The sequence below is a fragment of the Furipterus horrens genome, unplaced genomic scaffold (assembly GCF_987537825.1).
Source record: "Furipterus horrens unplaced genomic scaffold, mFurHor1.1.pri manual_scaffold_2, whole genome shotgun sequence".
In the NCBI taxonomy this organism is placed as follows: domain Eukaryota; kingdom Metazoa; phylum Chordata; class Mammalia; order Chiroptera; family Furipteridae; genus Furipterus; species Furipterus horrens.
The window spans coordinates 167,262,360-167,277,342 of record NW_028327172.1 but is presented as its reverse complement, the minus strand read 5'-3'; the positions used below and the strand labels follow the sequence as shown (position 1 = coordinate 167,277,342).

Below are 14,983 nucleotides of genomic sequence, written 5' to 3'. Positions count from 1 at the left end.
AGACAAACTAGTTAGAATATAATAAATTTTGTCAGAAAAAATTTTAATGTGTTTTTTAAAAGAAAGATCAAGTGTGGTAGGATATATTAAGGAATAGAGGACCTCTTGAAAATCATCAACTGCTAGAAAAAATTCTTAATAGCTTGAGGACTTAGGACAGGAGAGGAAGACTTTATGGGAATAAAATAACTCAAGTACATATGAAAAGGAGAGAAACTCAGTTAAACAGCTGCTTTGGTTACCACCTTAATAGAATAAATTAAGCTGTCGAAGAAGCAAAGTTTTTTATATTTCTTACTGTTTTACTGCTGACTTGGAGGACAAAACCTTAATAATAGACAGGAGATAGATATAATAATAGTATAATATAATATAGCATAATAAAATAAATACTATGAACATCAAGATATGTGTATTCCTGTGAGGTGCTTTTATGCAAATTTATTAAGGTCAATGATACTTAATAAGGGATATTGTATTTTTCAAACTAAGATTTCAATTTTTATGTATATAAGTAAATTATTGAGTTAAGAAGAAAAAAATTAAAAGGTAAACAATAATGTGCTTTATTATTTCTGTTTTTTAACAATGGAGATTTAAAACCAAACCACAAAACTCAGAATATCATCCCAACTTTTGAGAATGATGGCTTTCATTTTTGTTATTTCTAAATGAAAATGGCCATATTATTTTACTTTTTTATTTTAAAAATTTTATTTTAAAAATTTATTTCCATATTGTCAGGGAGAGGAGAAGGGAGAGAGAAAGAGAAGGAGAGAAACATTGATGTGTGAGAGAAACATCAATTGCTTGTCTCTTGCATGCCCCCAACTGGGGACTTGGCCTGCAACCAGGCATGTGCCCTGACTGGGAATCGAACCTGTGACCTTTTGGTTCATAGGCCAGCATTCAATCCACTAAGCCACACTAGCTGGGGCTATTTCATTTATTATATTAAAGATAATACAAGTTTGTCTTAAAAGAAAAGAAACCAAACATAAAATACAAAAAGAAAAGAAAAGTCTCAATTAATTCCAGTAATTCCATACAAAAATAATTACTACTACTAAATATTAGATGAATTTATTGCAGATTTTTTTTATAAATATGTGTGTGTGTGTGTATTTCACAAAAACAGGCATCACAATATGCATATTGTTTGGTCATTTGTATTTTTTAATTTAATACTTTATAATGAATATCTGTGTCAGTACATACTGATCTATATCATAAATTGATTATGGACAAACTATGTTACTTTTATGGGTATTCATATTTCAATATTTTGGTATTGTAGATAACACTATGATGAACAGTCTTGCACACTTTTCAGTTATTTTCTTAGGGTAAGTTATTTCCTGAGGGTAAATTCCTTAGAAATACAGTTTTTGAGTCACATTATAAATAATTTTAAAAATAATATTTGTATACACATTTTATGCATAGTACCAAATTGTTCTTCAGGGATTCATACCAATTTTCACTGCTATTAGCTGCTATTAGTAGATAATTCTAATGTAAGGATAAAACCAACACTTGATTTTTGAGTGATTTATTTTTAAAAGTTATGGAATAGAAGACAGCATTGACAAATCTGATAAAATTCTAAAATTTTATAACAATGTAAAACTAAAAATATCTCAAACTAGGCAATTTCAAAGAATTAGTGTTATAAAAAATTACTTAGTATTTGTAAAGCATTCATGCAATTGTTTAAGAATAACACCAAACTTTTGGAATTAAACAGGCCAAACTAGGAATAGAGAGTTCATGAAAGAAAAAAATAAAAGTAGCAAAATATATTAAGAAGAACAATTGTTAATAGCCAAATAGAAACTAAACCAGGAATGGGATATCACCTTGCACTTATTAGGAAAAAAAATTAAATAATCACATCCAGTTTTGATATGACTTCTGGGAATTTGCACATAGGAATTAATTTAGAAGAAAGAAAAGTTATACTTAAAGAAGTGCTCTTTCCAGCATTATTTCTAATACAGACTAAGAAGCTATCTTAATGCCTGTATTAGAGGAGTGGTTAAGTAAATCGTCCTGGTTATGTTGACACAGAATGTTACATAGCCATTAAAATAATAGATGTGAAGAGCATTTAGCTCTATAGACAATATGAGGTAATGTTAAGTGAAAGGCAGAGCACTCACTTCAAACCCTATGATTAAAACTGTTTTTTAAAAAATATACCTTTCTGTGATTGGAGTCTGATAAGGGGGAAAAAACTCACTTTATGTCAAAAAGAGGGAGAAAATGTGTAAGTAGAGGATATAGAACCAGAGGAAAGAGAGGATAGAAGTTATGAGAATGAAATGACAATGAATGGCAAAGATTGAGAAGAGACAAGATGGATAGAGTGGGATCAAACCATAAACGGCAGGGACAACTTAGACAAGTTTTTTTTTCAAAGGTAGAAGTACAGCAGCAGCAGGTGTATGAAAATTACATTACTTAGGACTCTTCGTGTGAGTGATGGAAACTCAACCCAAACTAGCATGAGCAAAGCCTATAATTTATTGTTCCCTTAACCTTTAGCTTCAAATGCAGCTGCATCCATGCGTTCACATGACATTTCTCTCAGCTATGCTTTACCCTGGGCTGGAATCATTCTCAGGTAGCCTCCTTGTGGTTGCAGCATTGGTTTACGTAGCTCAAACAGCTCATATTCACAGAGAACCTTTTTTGGGGCTGATATCCCCAGTCAAAATTCTAGGAAAATTTCTTGTCTGGCTTGAGCCAAGCATCATACCCCCAGGTATAATCATACCCTCACTGGGGAAGGAGAAACCGTATGACTTATCGGACTAACAAGTAGAGGAAGGCAGTTCTAACAAAGAAATCATGCTGGCCTAAGAGACAGGAACAGATGTTCTCTGCAAGGAGAAATAGACATTTGGAGGCAGAGTGGCTCGTTCAGTAAGTCTTAAGTGAGAACTACCATGTGCTTGGTTGGCCTAATCGACGATGCTGGAGAAAGCATCACTAGAACCTGGTTTCCTATCTCTTGCTTACCCCATCGTGGTCAGCCCTAGACTAACATCCATATTTCCTTGCTTTTATCCGAAGTTGAGAAAGAAAGTTAGTTGGGTCCCTTTCATTCTATAATATATCTTTACTTGTTTGAAAAGAATATTTAGCAAAAACATGGACATATTTGATAAATTAGGGCCACATTGGTGTCTTTTTGTAATTTAGAGGAGGTGGTGGTCAAGTAAATGGGTGATAGGTTGGGTATTAGTGCATTTTGAAATGGATTATTTTGCGGAAATACTTGCTTGGAACATTTCTTGGGTTCTTTGTTTCATTAAATCCCTTTGATAAATGACTTGTTGAAAGAGAAAACAGTCTGAAATGGAGACTGAAAATTTATTGACTGGAAAGATGGAGCTCAGAGTGTATGGGACCGAACATTTTTCCAGTCCTCTGAAACGAGGCAGTGATTTGATGTACAATTTCCATGAAGAATGACAGCAGACTAATTTAAACCATGGTCCTTCATGTGCTTGGGAACTATAGACTATTATCTGAAAGAGTTATCATTTCCAGCCCTTTGGAGTTACAAAGTTCTTTTTTCCCCCTTTGACTCCTAAGTGTGGAAGAAAGATAGGAGTTTTGTGATATTGGAAGTTAAGAGGTTTGATCATTTCCTTGCACTGAATTTAATGCCTTGTAGTGGCTGTAATTTAAGCTTTCCTTTTCTAGTGTAAGGAAGCTTTCTTTGGTATATTTAACTTACTTGCTTCAAAAACTGCTTTTAGGGAAAGGAAACCAAGACTCAGCCTATTTCTCTTTAACTGAAGGTAGAAGGTTAGTGAATCAATGTTTACATGTGAAGTAAGTTGCATTTCATGCTGGTGCTAATATTTCTCAAAATGGGTGTTTTATAGTTGAAGAGATTCCTTGTGCCTCAAGGATTACAGATGCCACTGATACAAAGCAAAGAGAAACCGGATGAGGTTGGGTAGTTTAGGCAAAGAGCGTAGTGGTTAGGCAAGAAGAAAGAGTCTTGACAATGTCCTGGGTAGAAGGCTCCATGTAATTTTCTGTTGTTGTAAGTCAAAAATATTTATGAGTATTTAGGAAAGAGAATTGTATAGAAACTTTGGGGACAGTCCAGAGAGAAAGAACAAAGAAACAAATGAGTTAAAAGGGTCTTTTTGTAAAGAACTTTGGGGACCACTACCATAGCATGGTTTTTAATAGCTAGAAATGTTCTTAGAAAACATGGCTTAATGCATTGTTTTCTATCTTATTGCTTGATCTCATTGTAAAGATTTTATGTACAGATGGCAGAACTAGCTTGAGTGTTAGTGTAGAGATTGTTCTGTATCTCTTCCTTTTGGTATGTCTTCTAAATTTGGTATTACTTCTCCTCCTCCTCTCCCATCTTCTTCCTCTTCCTTTCCTCTTCCCTTTCTCTTTCTCCTTCCTATCTTCTTCTCTGTATATGCCTCAGCTTTTCTCCTATAAATCTCTCTACTGACATCTCAGTTTTTAGCAGAAACTAATGATGTAATGAAACAGGGAAACAAACTTGGGCCAGAACTAAGAGCTTTTATTTTCAATATTTACAATCATCTCCTTGTATTTGATAATGCTTGTGTGTGTTTGTGTGTGTGTAGCCGTGAAAACTATTCTACCATTAATTGTCTTGAAAATTGCTGTCTTCTGGATCCTTGAGTGAGCCCAAGGATTAATAGGTGTGATATTATGTAGAACTTACACCACACAAATGGAATGACATCTCTCCTTTGGTAACTCAGCTCTTTGGCAAACTCACCTATTTGGAACACAGCTAAGAAACAGGAACTAACAACAAAGGCCTGTGAAGTGTCAGAATAGATACCACTATGTGTATGCTCAGAGGGCTGATTCATTTATTCCCCGAGGGGCTGCTGAGAGCGGCCCAACTACAGTGGGTTAGAGGAGGAAGCATAATCGCATTGTTCAGCAATGTTGCTTTAGTGAAGAGGCTGGTACACTCAGGCGTTTGAGAGAAAGAATGGAATGCATACGTAAGTGTGTTGGGCAAAGATTCTGAGTCTTGTATCCTTGTCACTATTTATATTTAAAATCTTTTTTTCCTATCATTGTTAGGATGTCAGTAAAAAATAAAATCTTTTCTCAGAGGAATAGGTTTTATCTTAATAAGATACATTTGATTATCCAGAGTTTGTACATGTGAACAGCTGGCCATGTATGTGCTTTGGGAAGTGCGTAAAATAATGTTTTCTATGCACAGCTCTGCTCTTGTTGTGAATACATAGTTTAAACTCCATACATTCATTTTACAAGCACATACATGTAAGCATTCCATGAGATGCATATGGTATGCGTTCATTTTGGGCTCATGAACACTTTTCTGCCTGAAATTCTTTTGTAGTTATGGAATATTTGTTTTCAGTTCACTTCTAATTTTCCATTTGTGTGGCAAGGCTATGCTTTAAAAAAATTTTTTTTTTCATAGTTACATTATCTTTTAAAATCTGCTCTGGGATGCCTTACTGGATCAGGTCTGACACAGGGACAGGCGGGCGGGTGAAGCTGGAATATGCCTCCCTGACCTCTGTCCTACATCTCTGTGCTGGAAAAACAAAACCTCTCTAAGTGACTCTGAAAGTGTGGATATATTAATCTGGTGTTTATATGTAGTTCCTGATTTGTTTGGGGTCTGGGATCCTCATGGGAAAGAGCTTCAACCCTGAAAACAGTTGGAATTCATGTTTTGTTTTGTTTTTTTAAAAGGCTGAATTCCCTTTATTTTTCTTGTGTAAAATTATGTGGTGGCCACAGCTGGAATGTGGGTCCTCTGCACAAACTCTGGTGTGGGTCTTTACAAGATGGTCAGTGAATTCCTGATAGGGAGTCTTGGTGAACACAGTCTCTTTCCAGAGGTCAGGGGTGAGACAGTTGTAAGTCTTAGAGATGGTATCAAAGGTGGCTTGGTGAAGTTGCCTCGGGTGGCAATGCGGCCCCTGGCTGAGGTAGAGGAGTTAGAAATACTTGCCGTCATCAGCAGCCTCTTGGGCATGGGGGCTGAGACAATGCCAGTGCCGCAGGGGTGGGGACAGGGATGAGGCCACCAGCACAGAGTCCCAGTGCCCAGTCACCTTGCAAGGGACAGTGTGGGGCTTGCCGATTTTGTTCCCCCAGTAGCCTCACCTCACAGGGAAAATAGAGAGCTTGGCCAGGATGATAGCCCCACAGATGACAGTGGCTATTCCTTTGAGTACTAACACCCAGACCAACAAGTCCATTGTAGTCCCCAATGGCGACAAATGCCTTGAACCCAGTCCTCTGACCTGCATGTGTTTGCTTTTGCATGGGCACAATCTTCAAGACCTTGCCTTTGAGGGATGCCCCCAAGAAAAAGTCAATGATCTTAGATTCCTTGATGGGCAGAGAAAAGAGACAGATCACTTTCAGGGACTTGATTTTCATGTCCTTGACCAGGCAGCCCAGCTTGGTGACTGGGATTCACTCCTTGTTCTTGGCCTTGCCTCCGTGAGCTCCATGGCCTTGACTGTGACCCTGACACTGGCTGTGACCTCGGCTCCGGATGCCACTGCCAAATCCCCCATAGAAGCCGTGGTGGCCTCCCATTCCAGGGCCCCCGGGGGTCTCTGGGCCCTCCCGCAGCACTGGAGTCATCACCATTTTATGTTTCCTGGTAAAAAGAGCGGAATTCATGTCTCTATTAAAGACTCTGAGAATAGGACCCAAGATAGTGGTGGAGCAGGGGGAAGCTCCACTCACCTCCTCCCAGGATCAATCTGGAATTACAACAGAAATACAGGAAAATCAACCTGAATAACCAAATAAAAAACTAGCTGGTCAGAAGTCTATCACCAAGGGTTTACAGAGGAAGCCACATCGACACTGAACGTAGAGGAGGAGGAGGGCTTTTGCACCAAATTGTGGAAGATGGAAGAGGCAAAATGGAAGGTGTTGGGATGCCTGAATCATCCCGCGGCAGCCTACCATTAAATATTACTTGAGCTGTGATTTGAATGAAAAATGAACATTTATTGCATTATTAAAAAAAAAAAAGAAGGCTCTTGAGGATGAGATGGTGTAAGACCAAGGATAAGTAAGCTAAGCCATAAAGAGGGACAACTGGCTTCCAGAGCGGAGAATCCCCACAAATGAGTGTGGTGTTTGGCATGGTGGATCCTTCCAAGATAACTTTCTGTAACAATGAAAATGTTCTATAACTGAGCTGGTGGCCACTGAACATTGGACATGTGGCTGGTGTAGAAGTGTAGGGAGTGGATTATAAATCTTATTTTTAATTACATTTCAGTAGCCACACGTGGGTAGCAGCTACCATATTGGACAGCATGGGTATTGGTTCTGTAGCAAAAGTGATGACAAAGAAAACAATGATTTCAGGTACAGTTTTGGGCAGCACATAAACTCATCCCACCCAGCCTCTCAGAGCAATTTTGCACCTGGAAAGACGATGGCTGGGGGGTGATGGGGTAAAACTGAAGGAATCCTATTACTTGGGATTCAGACCCTCTTAGATAACGGGAAACAAATTGGTAAGAACCTTATCACTAGCTTTACCAGCCCCTCTGTGGTTTGAACCCCCTCTCACCTGCTCATGTCAGCTAGAGATAGAAGGGAGCCCAGACTCAGGAGGTAGAGGGCAGGGAGCTCCATACGTTGGCAGATGACTAAGGGCATTGTGGGTCAATGACAGATAAACAGAGACTCTGGTTATCTAAGAAGCCTTCGTTTCTTTTTGCCCCTCCTTTCTTCCTTCCTCTAATAACCCTGATTATTTCCAGGCATTTCTCTTTCTCATGGCCATATCCTTCAGAAGAGGTAGGCCTCCTCCTCATGCTTAGTGATGTATTTCCTTTGACCTAAGTCAGTGCTTTTCTGCTTTTTCTTCATTTTCATTCCTATCTTCCCAAAATAGTTTTGAAAACCATGTGCCTCCTTACACATTTACAGTTTTATAGCTAAAATTTTTATAATATTCATGAGTTGCAATGTATGCAGTTGTTTGCATATGGAAAACATTGACATTTTAGAACTTATAGCTCTACCCTAAAATGTTAATGTATCCAAACAAAAATCTGAATATTGTAGCAATTTGATTCCCACTGTCACCCATAAAAAATATACAAACTCATCTTTATAGGAAATGTACATTGTATTTTTCTCCTTAAACTTTCATTTCTGATCCCATTTTCCCACAGAATTTATCCTCATGCAATTTATTTTTATGCTTGAAAGTCTTTTATTGATCACCCTATTATACTTGTCTGCAACAAAATGTGTATATCAATTTTATTTTAAAGCATTTTAATTTTTTTGTGTGAATATAAGGCTTTTAAGTATAAGTAGTTTCTTTTGGATTGAGTTATCCCAGTTGAGTAAAACAATATAAATACATTACAAATTTTGATAAAAACTTGGTAAACATTAGGTAGTACAGTTTCATTGAAAATGCATCTCTTAATTAGATGGATGGGGCTTTTTCCCTCCAGTTTATGCAGGATGCATATTATTTATTGTTAGATGGTACAAGGTTCAGCATCTGTTCTGTTCCTATTTTTCATTTGTCTGGATGCAAACTCTGTGAAATCTTGTTCATGTAATAAGTAGATAGAAAAGGAAGGAATTTGTTATATATGGTGTCTTTGAATTTCTTCAGTATTATAGGCCAAAAAAATCAATTGCAGTCTATCATTAAAAAATTATTTTTTAATGATCAGCTAACAAATTGATTAGGTCCCTCTTCAGTTTTGTTAAAAGCAAAGGGTTAATAACTGCCTGATTTGCAGAAGGCTTAGTTTTGAGTTATTAGAGTAATTGACTTTCTTAACATCCACAGTTGATATTTCAAAATGTCCTGTGTTTGGTGACCCTGATATTTTAACATACCAGAGCATCACACTCTTTAAAAATGCAGGATATGTGAGAGTTACAACTTTATTTTACAGTGTGAAAAGGAAGATAGAGAAAAGGCTTGGCCTATTCTTTGGAAAAAAAACAGATACTTTCAATTTGTTTTAAAGTATGGGGATCTAGGAATACTTTATTTTTTTTTATTTTTTTCAGATTTAATGTGTTTTATTGATTAAAATATTACATTTGTGCCAATTTCCCTTCCCTCTGCTCCCCTCCACCCGGTGGCCCCCCTCCCTCCAGTTGTCCCCCCCTTTTAGATCATGTCCATTAGTTGTGCATACAGTTCCTCCCAACCTCTCTCCGTCTATTTCATTCCCTCCTACCATGATCCCCAATTCCTATATCATCTCCCTCCCTCTCCCCACTCCCCCTCCCTGTTGACCTCCCCCCAATATGCTTCCCGTACCCACAGTTCCTTTTCCACTCTCGTTGCCTGTTTAGTTTGCCTTTGTTTCATCTCCCTAGCTTCTGTTTTTTAAACCAGTCCCTTTAACATCTCATATAACAGTGGTTTGGATCTAATGAACTCTTTCAGTTTTATTTTGTCCTGGAAACACTTTCTCTGTCCTTCTATTCTGAATGACAATTTCGCTGGATAGAGTATTCGTGGTTGTAGGTTTTGGATTTTCATTACTTTGAATATTTCTTGCCAGTCCCTTCTTGCCTGTAGGGTCTCCCTTGAGAAGTCAGCTGATAGTCTAATTGGGACCCCTTTGTACATAATTCTTTTCTTCTCTCTTGCTGCTTTTAAGATTCTCTCTTTATCTTTAATTTTTGACATTTTGATTATAATGTGTCTTGGAGTGGTTCTCCCTGGGTCCAGTCTCTTGGGAACTCTCCTTGCTTCCTGGACCTGCAAGTCTATTTCCTTCCCCAAGTCTGGGAAGTTCTCCTTTATTATATTTTCACTCAATTTTTCAAGTTCTAGTTCATCTTCCTCACTCTCTGGCAAACCAATGATTCTTATGTTGGGCCTTTTATAGCTGTCCCGGAGGTTTCTGATCCTCTCATTGTTGCTTCCCATTTCCTCTCTCTGCATTGGTTGACTGCTTGTTCCTTCTCCATATTCCAGTTTGTTGAAATGAACTCTGGATTTTTTTTCCTCACCATCTGTCTCATATGTGGTTTTGTTCCTTTCGTTATGAATGTTTTTCGCTTCTTTCATATCTTTTTCCTGCTCTTTTGTGAATTCTGTAATCCACCTGATAACAATGGCCCAGAACTGAGCCTCTGACAGGTTTCTTATCTGTTCATCTGTCAGGTTCTCTATCTGTTGCCTGGTGAGCTGTGTCACCGGGATTTCTATAGTTGTCTGCCTCATTTTGACAGATGCTTTTTGTTTTCTTGGGCCGGCTGTCGGGGGCAGTGCCTGTGTACGCGTCACAATTCAGCGACCGGCGCCTGTCCGCGACCTATTTCGCAGCCCTGTGGTGCTTTCTGTGGGGACGGGGGTCCAAGATGGATTCACACAGTTATTCAGCTAGGAGACCGGGATCCGTCCTCCCGCCCCCCTGGGCCTCACTGTTCAAGGCGATGCGGTGGCTGCTCTCCCCAGCGCTGGGGTCGCGCACTGCCAGGGACTTGACTGCCTCCGGGCTTTTTCGCCGCCCCTCCGCTGACCGCAAACAGCGCTGCCCTCTTTAACTCTTACCTGCCCAAATGGCACCGCTGGTTTATAACTTCATATGTTGGGCTTCCGTGTAGTTTTATTTTCTGGAATTTCTAGTTATCCTTTGTTTTGAAGTAGTTGTATTCCTCTCTAGTTGTAGAGGGAGACCTAGCGTGTCCGTCTAAGCCTCCATCTTGGCCGGAAGTCGGAATACTTTAAATGATCTATTCTCACTACACCCTTGAGGAGACTTCATGAAGCCCCAGGCGGTAAGGTACTCTAATGCCCTTAGTTTCAAGGCCCAGGATCTAGGTGTTTCCATGGCTCCCTTTTCCTGGCCTGTGGTTGGTTCAGACATGGCGTGGGATGTGATTCTGGACACAGAGGTGAGGGGAAGGGCATTGCACAATTCTGGGAAATGTTCTCAAAAAGAGATCCAGGAGAGAATCAGTCTCTTGTTCCTCTGAATGTGGCTGTGTCTGGTGGTATGGGACAGCTGCAGAAGTACTTTGATCATCCAGGACCTAGGGTAAGACAGAGTGCCACCTTATCATGTCAGAACAGAATGAAAGAGCAGAATTACAGTCATTAGTAGTACTCTTGAAGCACTCAATTAACCAAGCCTAGAAACACACCCTACCTTTCTTTGAACTTCTTATTAGTTAAGAAATGAATTCTTTTCTTACTGTTTAAACCACATGTTTTTGGCCACCACTGTATCATCATCATCATCATTACCATCATCATCATTACTACTACTACTTTTATCAGCTTTATCATGATAGAATTCACATACCATATAATTAACTCAGTTAAAGTATACAAATCAATGTTTTTAGCTTGTCTCAGAGTTGTGCAACTATCACCACAATCAATTTTAGAACATTGTCATCACTCCAAAGAAGAAATCCATACCCTTTAGCAGTCACCACTTTCCCCTGTATTTTTCCACTCCCCACCATACACTGACCCCAACCAAACTACTGCTCTGCTTTCTGCCTGTATAAATTTGCCTATTCTGGACAGTTCATATAAATGAAATAATTCACTCTGTGTTTCCTTTTTATGACTAGCTTCTTTCACTCATCCATGTTATAGCATGTATTAGTACTTCATTCTTTTTATTATCAAATAATATTTCTTTGCATATACTGCATTTTATTTATCCATTCATCAGTTGACGCAATTAGAGCTGTTTCCACTTTTTTTGGCCATTGTGAAGAATGTTGCTACAAACATTTGTGTACAAGTTTGTGTGTGTACATATGTTTTTAATTATCTCACGCATGTATCTAGGGGTAGAATTTCTGGTCCTAGGGTCACTTGATGTTTAATTATTTGAGGAACTTCCAGAGTGCTTAACAAAGTGGCTACACCAGTTAGAGTCCCAGCTGCAATGTATGAGAGTTTTTTAATTTCTCCACATTCTTGGCAACACTGGTTATTTTCTGAGTTTTTGTAGCCACCCTAGTGGGTATAAATTGGATTCTTATTGTGGTTTTGATTCGCATTTCCCTGAAAGCTAATGATATTGAGCATTGTCTTATGTGCTTAACTGGCCATTTCTATATCTTCCTTGGATGTTGCATTATTAAATTGTTTAACCTTAGAACTAAAATTTAAAACATACACAAAGGGAAGAAAGACTAGTATTATAAACTCCTCAATATACCCATCACCCATCATTATACCCATTTATGACCAAACTTGTCTTATTTACTTTCCCTCCTTTTGTTCATTCACCCCAGATCATTTTATTCAGAAATTTGTTAGTATATATCACTAATTATATATGTATTTAAAGCATATATCACAATGGCTTGAAAAATATAACCACAACATTATTATTATGACTTAAAATTTGATCGTGTTTATTAATGCCATAGAATTTCCCCATGGATTATGTTTACATTTGGATTGTTTAAATCATGATACAAATATAATGTACACATCTATTTTAACCTTTAAGTTTCTCCATTTTTTTCTTTGCATTTTATTTGTTGAAGATATTTATTCATTTGTTCTATTGGGTTTCCCACATCACAGATTTTTCTGAACATATTCCTGTGGTGTCATTTAACATTTTTTTCCTTTTTTTTTTTTTTTTTGTCCTCAATATTTTCTGTAAATTGGTAGTTAGACCATTGACTCATTCAGGTTTCATTTTTTTTGGCAAGAGTTCAACATAGACCACAAAACTACTTTGATCAAGAGGTACGTGGTTATTTTTTTCTTGTGATGTTAAGAGTAGTGAACAGGTTCAGATATTATTGGTCTGATTGTACATTGTAAAGTTATCCATCAGCTTTTTTAGCAGCCATCAATTAGCGTAACTTGTATCCCTAATATCATTAAATGTTAGCACAATGCTGACATTTCACTTCTTTCATTCCATCCAATTTGAACTCTAATCCATCTAAAAGATAAAACCTTCCTGTATCATGTATCTAGTTAGCCTAAGGCACAGTTCAGAGAGGGAAGTCAGGGTAAGTTCTTGGTTGTTTTTTTCTTTTCTTTTTACCAGTTTTCAGAATAATGATTTGGCTCTCTGGCATCTACCAAAGGGGGCCAATGAGGTTTTCTCTTTTTTATTTTTAAAAACTGTGCTATTATGGATTCATGGCTCTTTAACATGTTTGAAGCATATCAATTCATTGCAGTTAATATTCCTTTTCCTGCTCAGTTTGTCCCATCTTTGGATAGTGAGAACCTCTCTGTTTGCTATTGAGTCCTCAAGATATGACCGCAGTACACTGACAGATCCCTTGATTCCCGGCCCCACTCCTAGAGTCAGCCAGTTTTGAAGGAGCTCTGTTTCCTTTTAGAGGGAAATGGTGTTCTAGGACCAAAATCTAGGTGCTTAAAGCTGTTTATTGTCATTAGATTGATCATTGTTTTCTGGTCCTTTCAGAGGATAGAGCTAGGAGATACATATTTCCTTTTAAAGAAAAAATAATGCATGAGCTTATACTTATTCCGTTTCAAATTTAGGAATATATTAGTTCTTACTCTATCTCCTATTTTGGAAAACATATTTCCCAGTGACACTACTGTAATTACATATATACACTATATATTGTGCTACTACATATCTATGATCATTTCAGATGAATGAATCAATATTGAGTTTATCAGTATGATTACTGAAAATGGTTTAAGCTTTTTTGGTCTTTAGAATGTATTCTACTGAGGATAGTCAAATTTTGTTGTTTTAAGGTCACTTGAAATGATTCTTCTCTGCATGATTAAGTATGTTGTCAAACTGGGATATGATAAGAAATGATATCTCAGCATAGTTTTAATTGCATTTCTGTCTTTATATATTTAAGGACCATTTACATTTCTTTTAAACACTTTCTGTCCATACCTCCTGCCCATCATCATTGGTCTTTTAATTCTCTATTTTAGAAAAGTTTCAACCACTTTTATGTGGTCTTTTTGTGACTTATACCTGAAAACGCCCTGCAATATAAAGAAGTCAAAACCACCAACTTGCGGACCTAAGGAATTAATAATAGCCTTAAAAGTCAGATAGTAGCAACCAGAGAGTGATGACAGAGAGAGAGAGAGCTATAGACAGCAGTTTTGAATATTAGGAAGACCCTTTCCACTATGTCCCCTACCCCTGCCTTCTGGAGACACTTAGACTTGAGAAGGTGAGAGGAGACTCACCTGGAATGAGCCAGGTTATAAATGTTGATTCTGTGGTCTTAGTGACAGTATGTTAACAAAACTCCTACATTGTTGGAGCCCAAGGGGCTTTGCCTTTGTATTACACCTGGGTCATGCCAGTCCTCTATTTTGACTTCTAATTGCTTTCCTTTTTGTGAATTCCAGACTTAAAATTTTTCTCTGACTCTGTTATACAAACTCCAGGTCATTTGACTTCTCATTTTGTCTGCCTGGAGAACACATGACATGAAATTAGCCCATTGTCTGAGTTTCTTATAAAGGAATAGAAATAAATAGGAGGAAATATAAATTAGATCTAGATCTTCAAGTTTCATGCTTTTAAAGTTTATTTGAAATTGGCCATGTTGAGAATGTGTCACAAATGTCAGTGAAGGTCATAGCATTGCAAGTTTGTGATTCAGAACTCACTGACCCTAGAGCTGTACTTTCACACTGTTCAAGTAATTGAGGGTAAATAAAGTGGGCATAAGAATGACCTCCTTCTGTAGGAAAACACAGTGCATTTATGACTGTGGAAAAGGCATAAGCCTTAAGTTTCTAATGGGAAGAAAGCGAATATGCTTGATGTAGAGACAATTTTAAATAACTGAGCAGATTCTAATACTGAACTATATGTTAATGTAGAAAGTTTTGTGCACCTCTGGAATCTGAGAGCCAATTGATTGTTCAAGATTATAAGTGAGGTAAAATCATGGTCTCAAGATTATCAAAGTTTGAAACTATTTGAAGAAATTTTACCCTTGT

The 14,983-nt window shown here is 37.6% G+C and overlaps 1 protein-coding gene and 1 pseudogene across 1 annotated transcript in view; one reads left to right on the top strand and one right to left on the bottom strand.

The window, feature by feature from the left end:
• Nucleotides 1-14,983, top strand: part of FRAS1 (Fraser extracellular matrix complex subunit 1) — a 461,942-nt gene that overhangs the window by 24,121 nt on the left and 422,838 nt on the right. The gene's annotated exons all lie outside the window — the stretch shown is intronic.
• LOC150019892 (small ribosomal subunit protein uS5 pseudogene) lies at nucleotides 5,789-6,670 on the bottom strand (annotated as a pseudogene).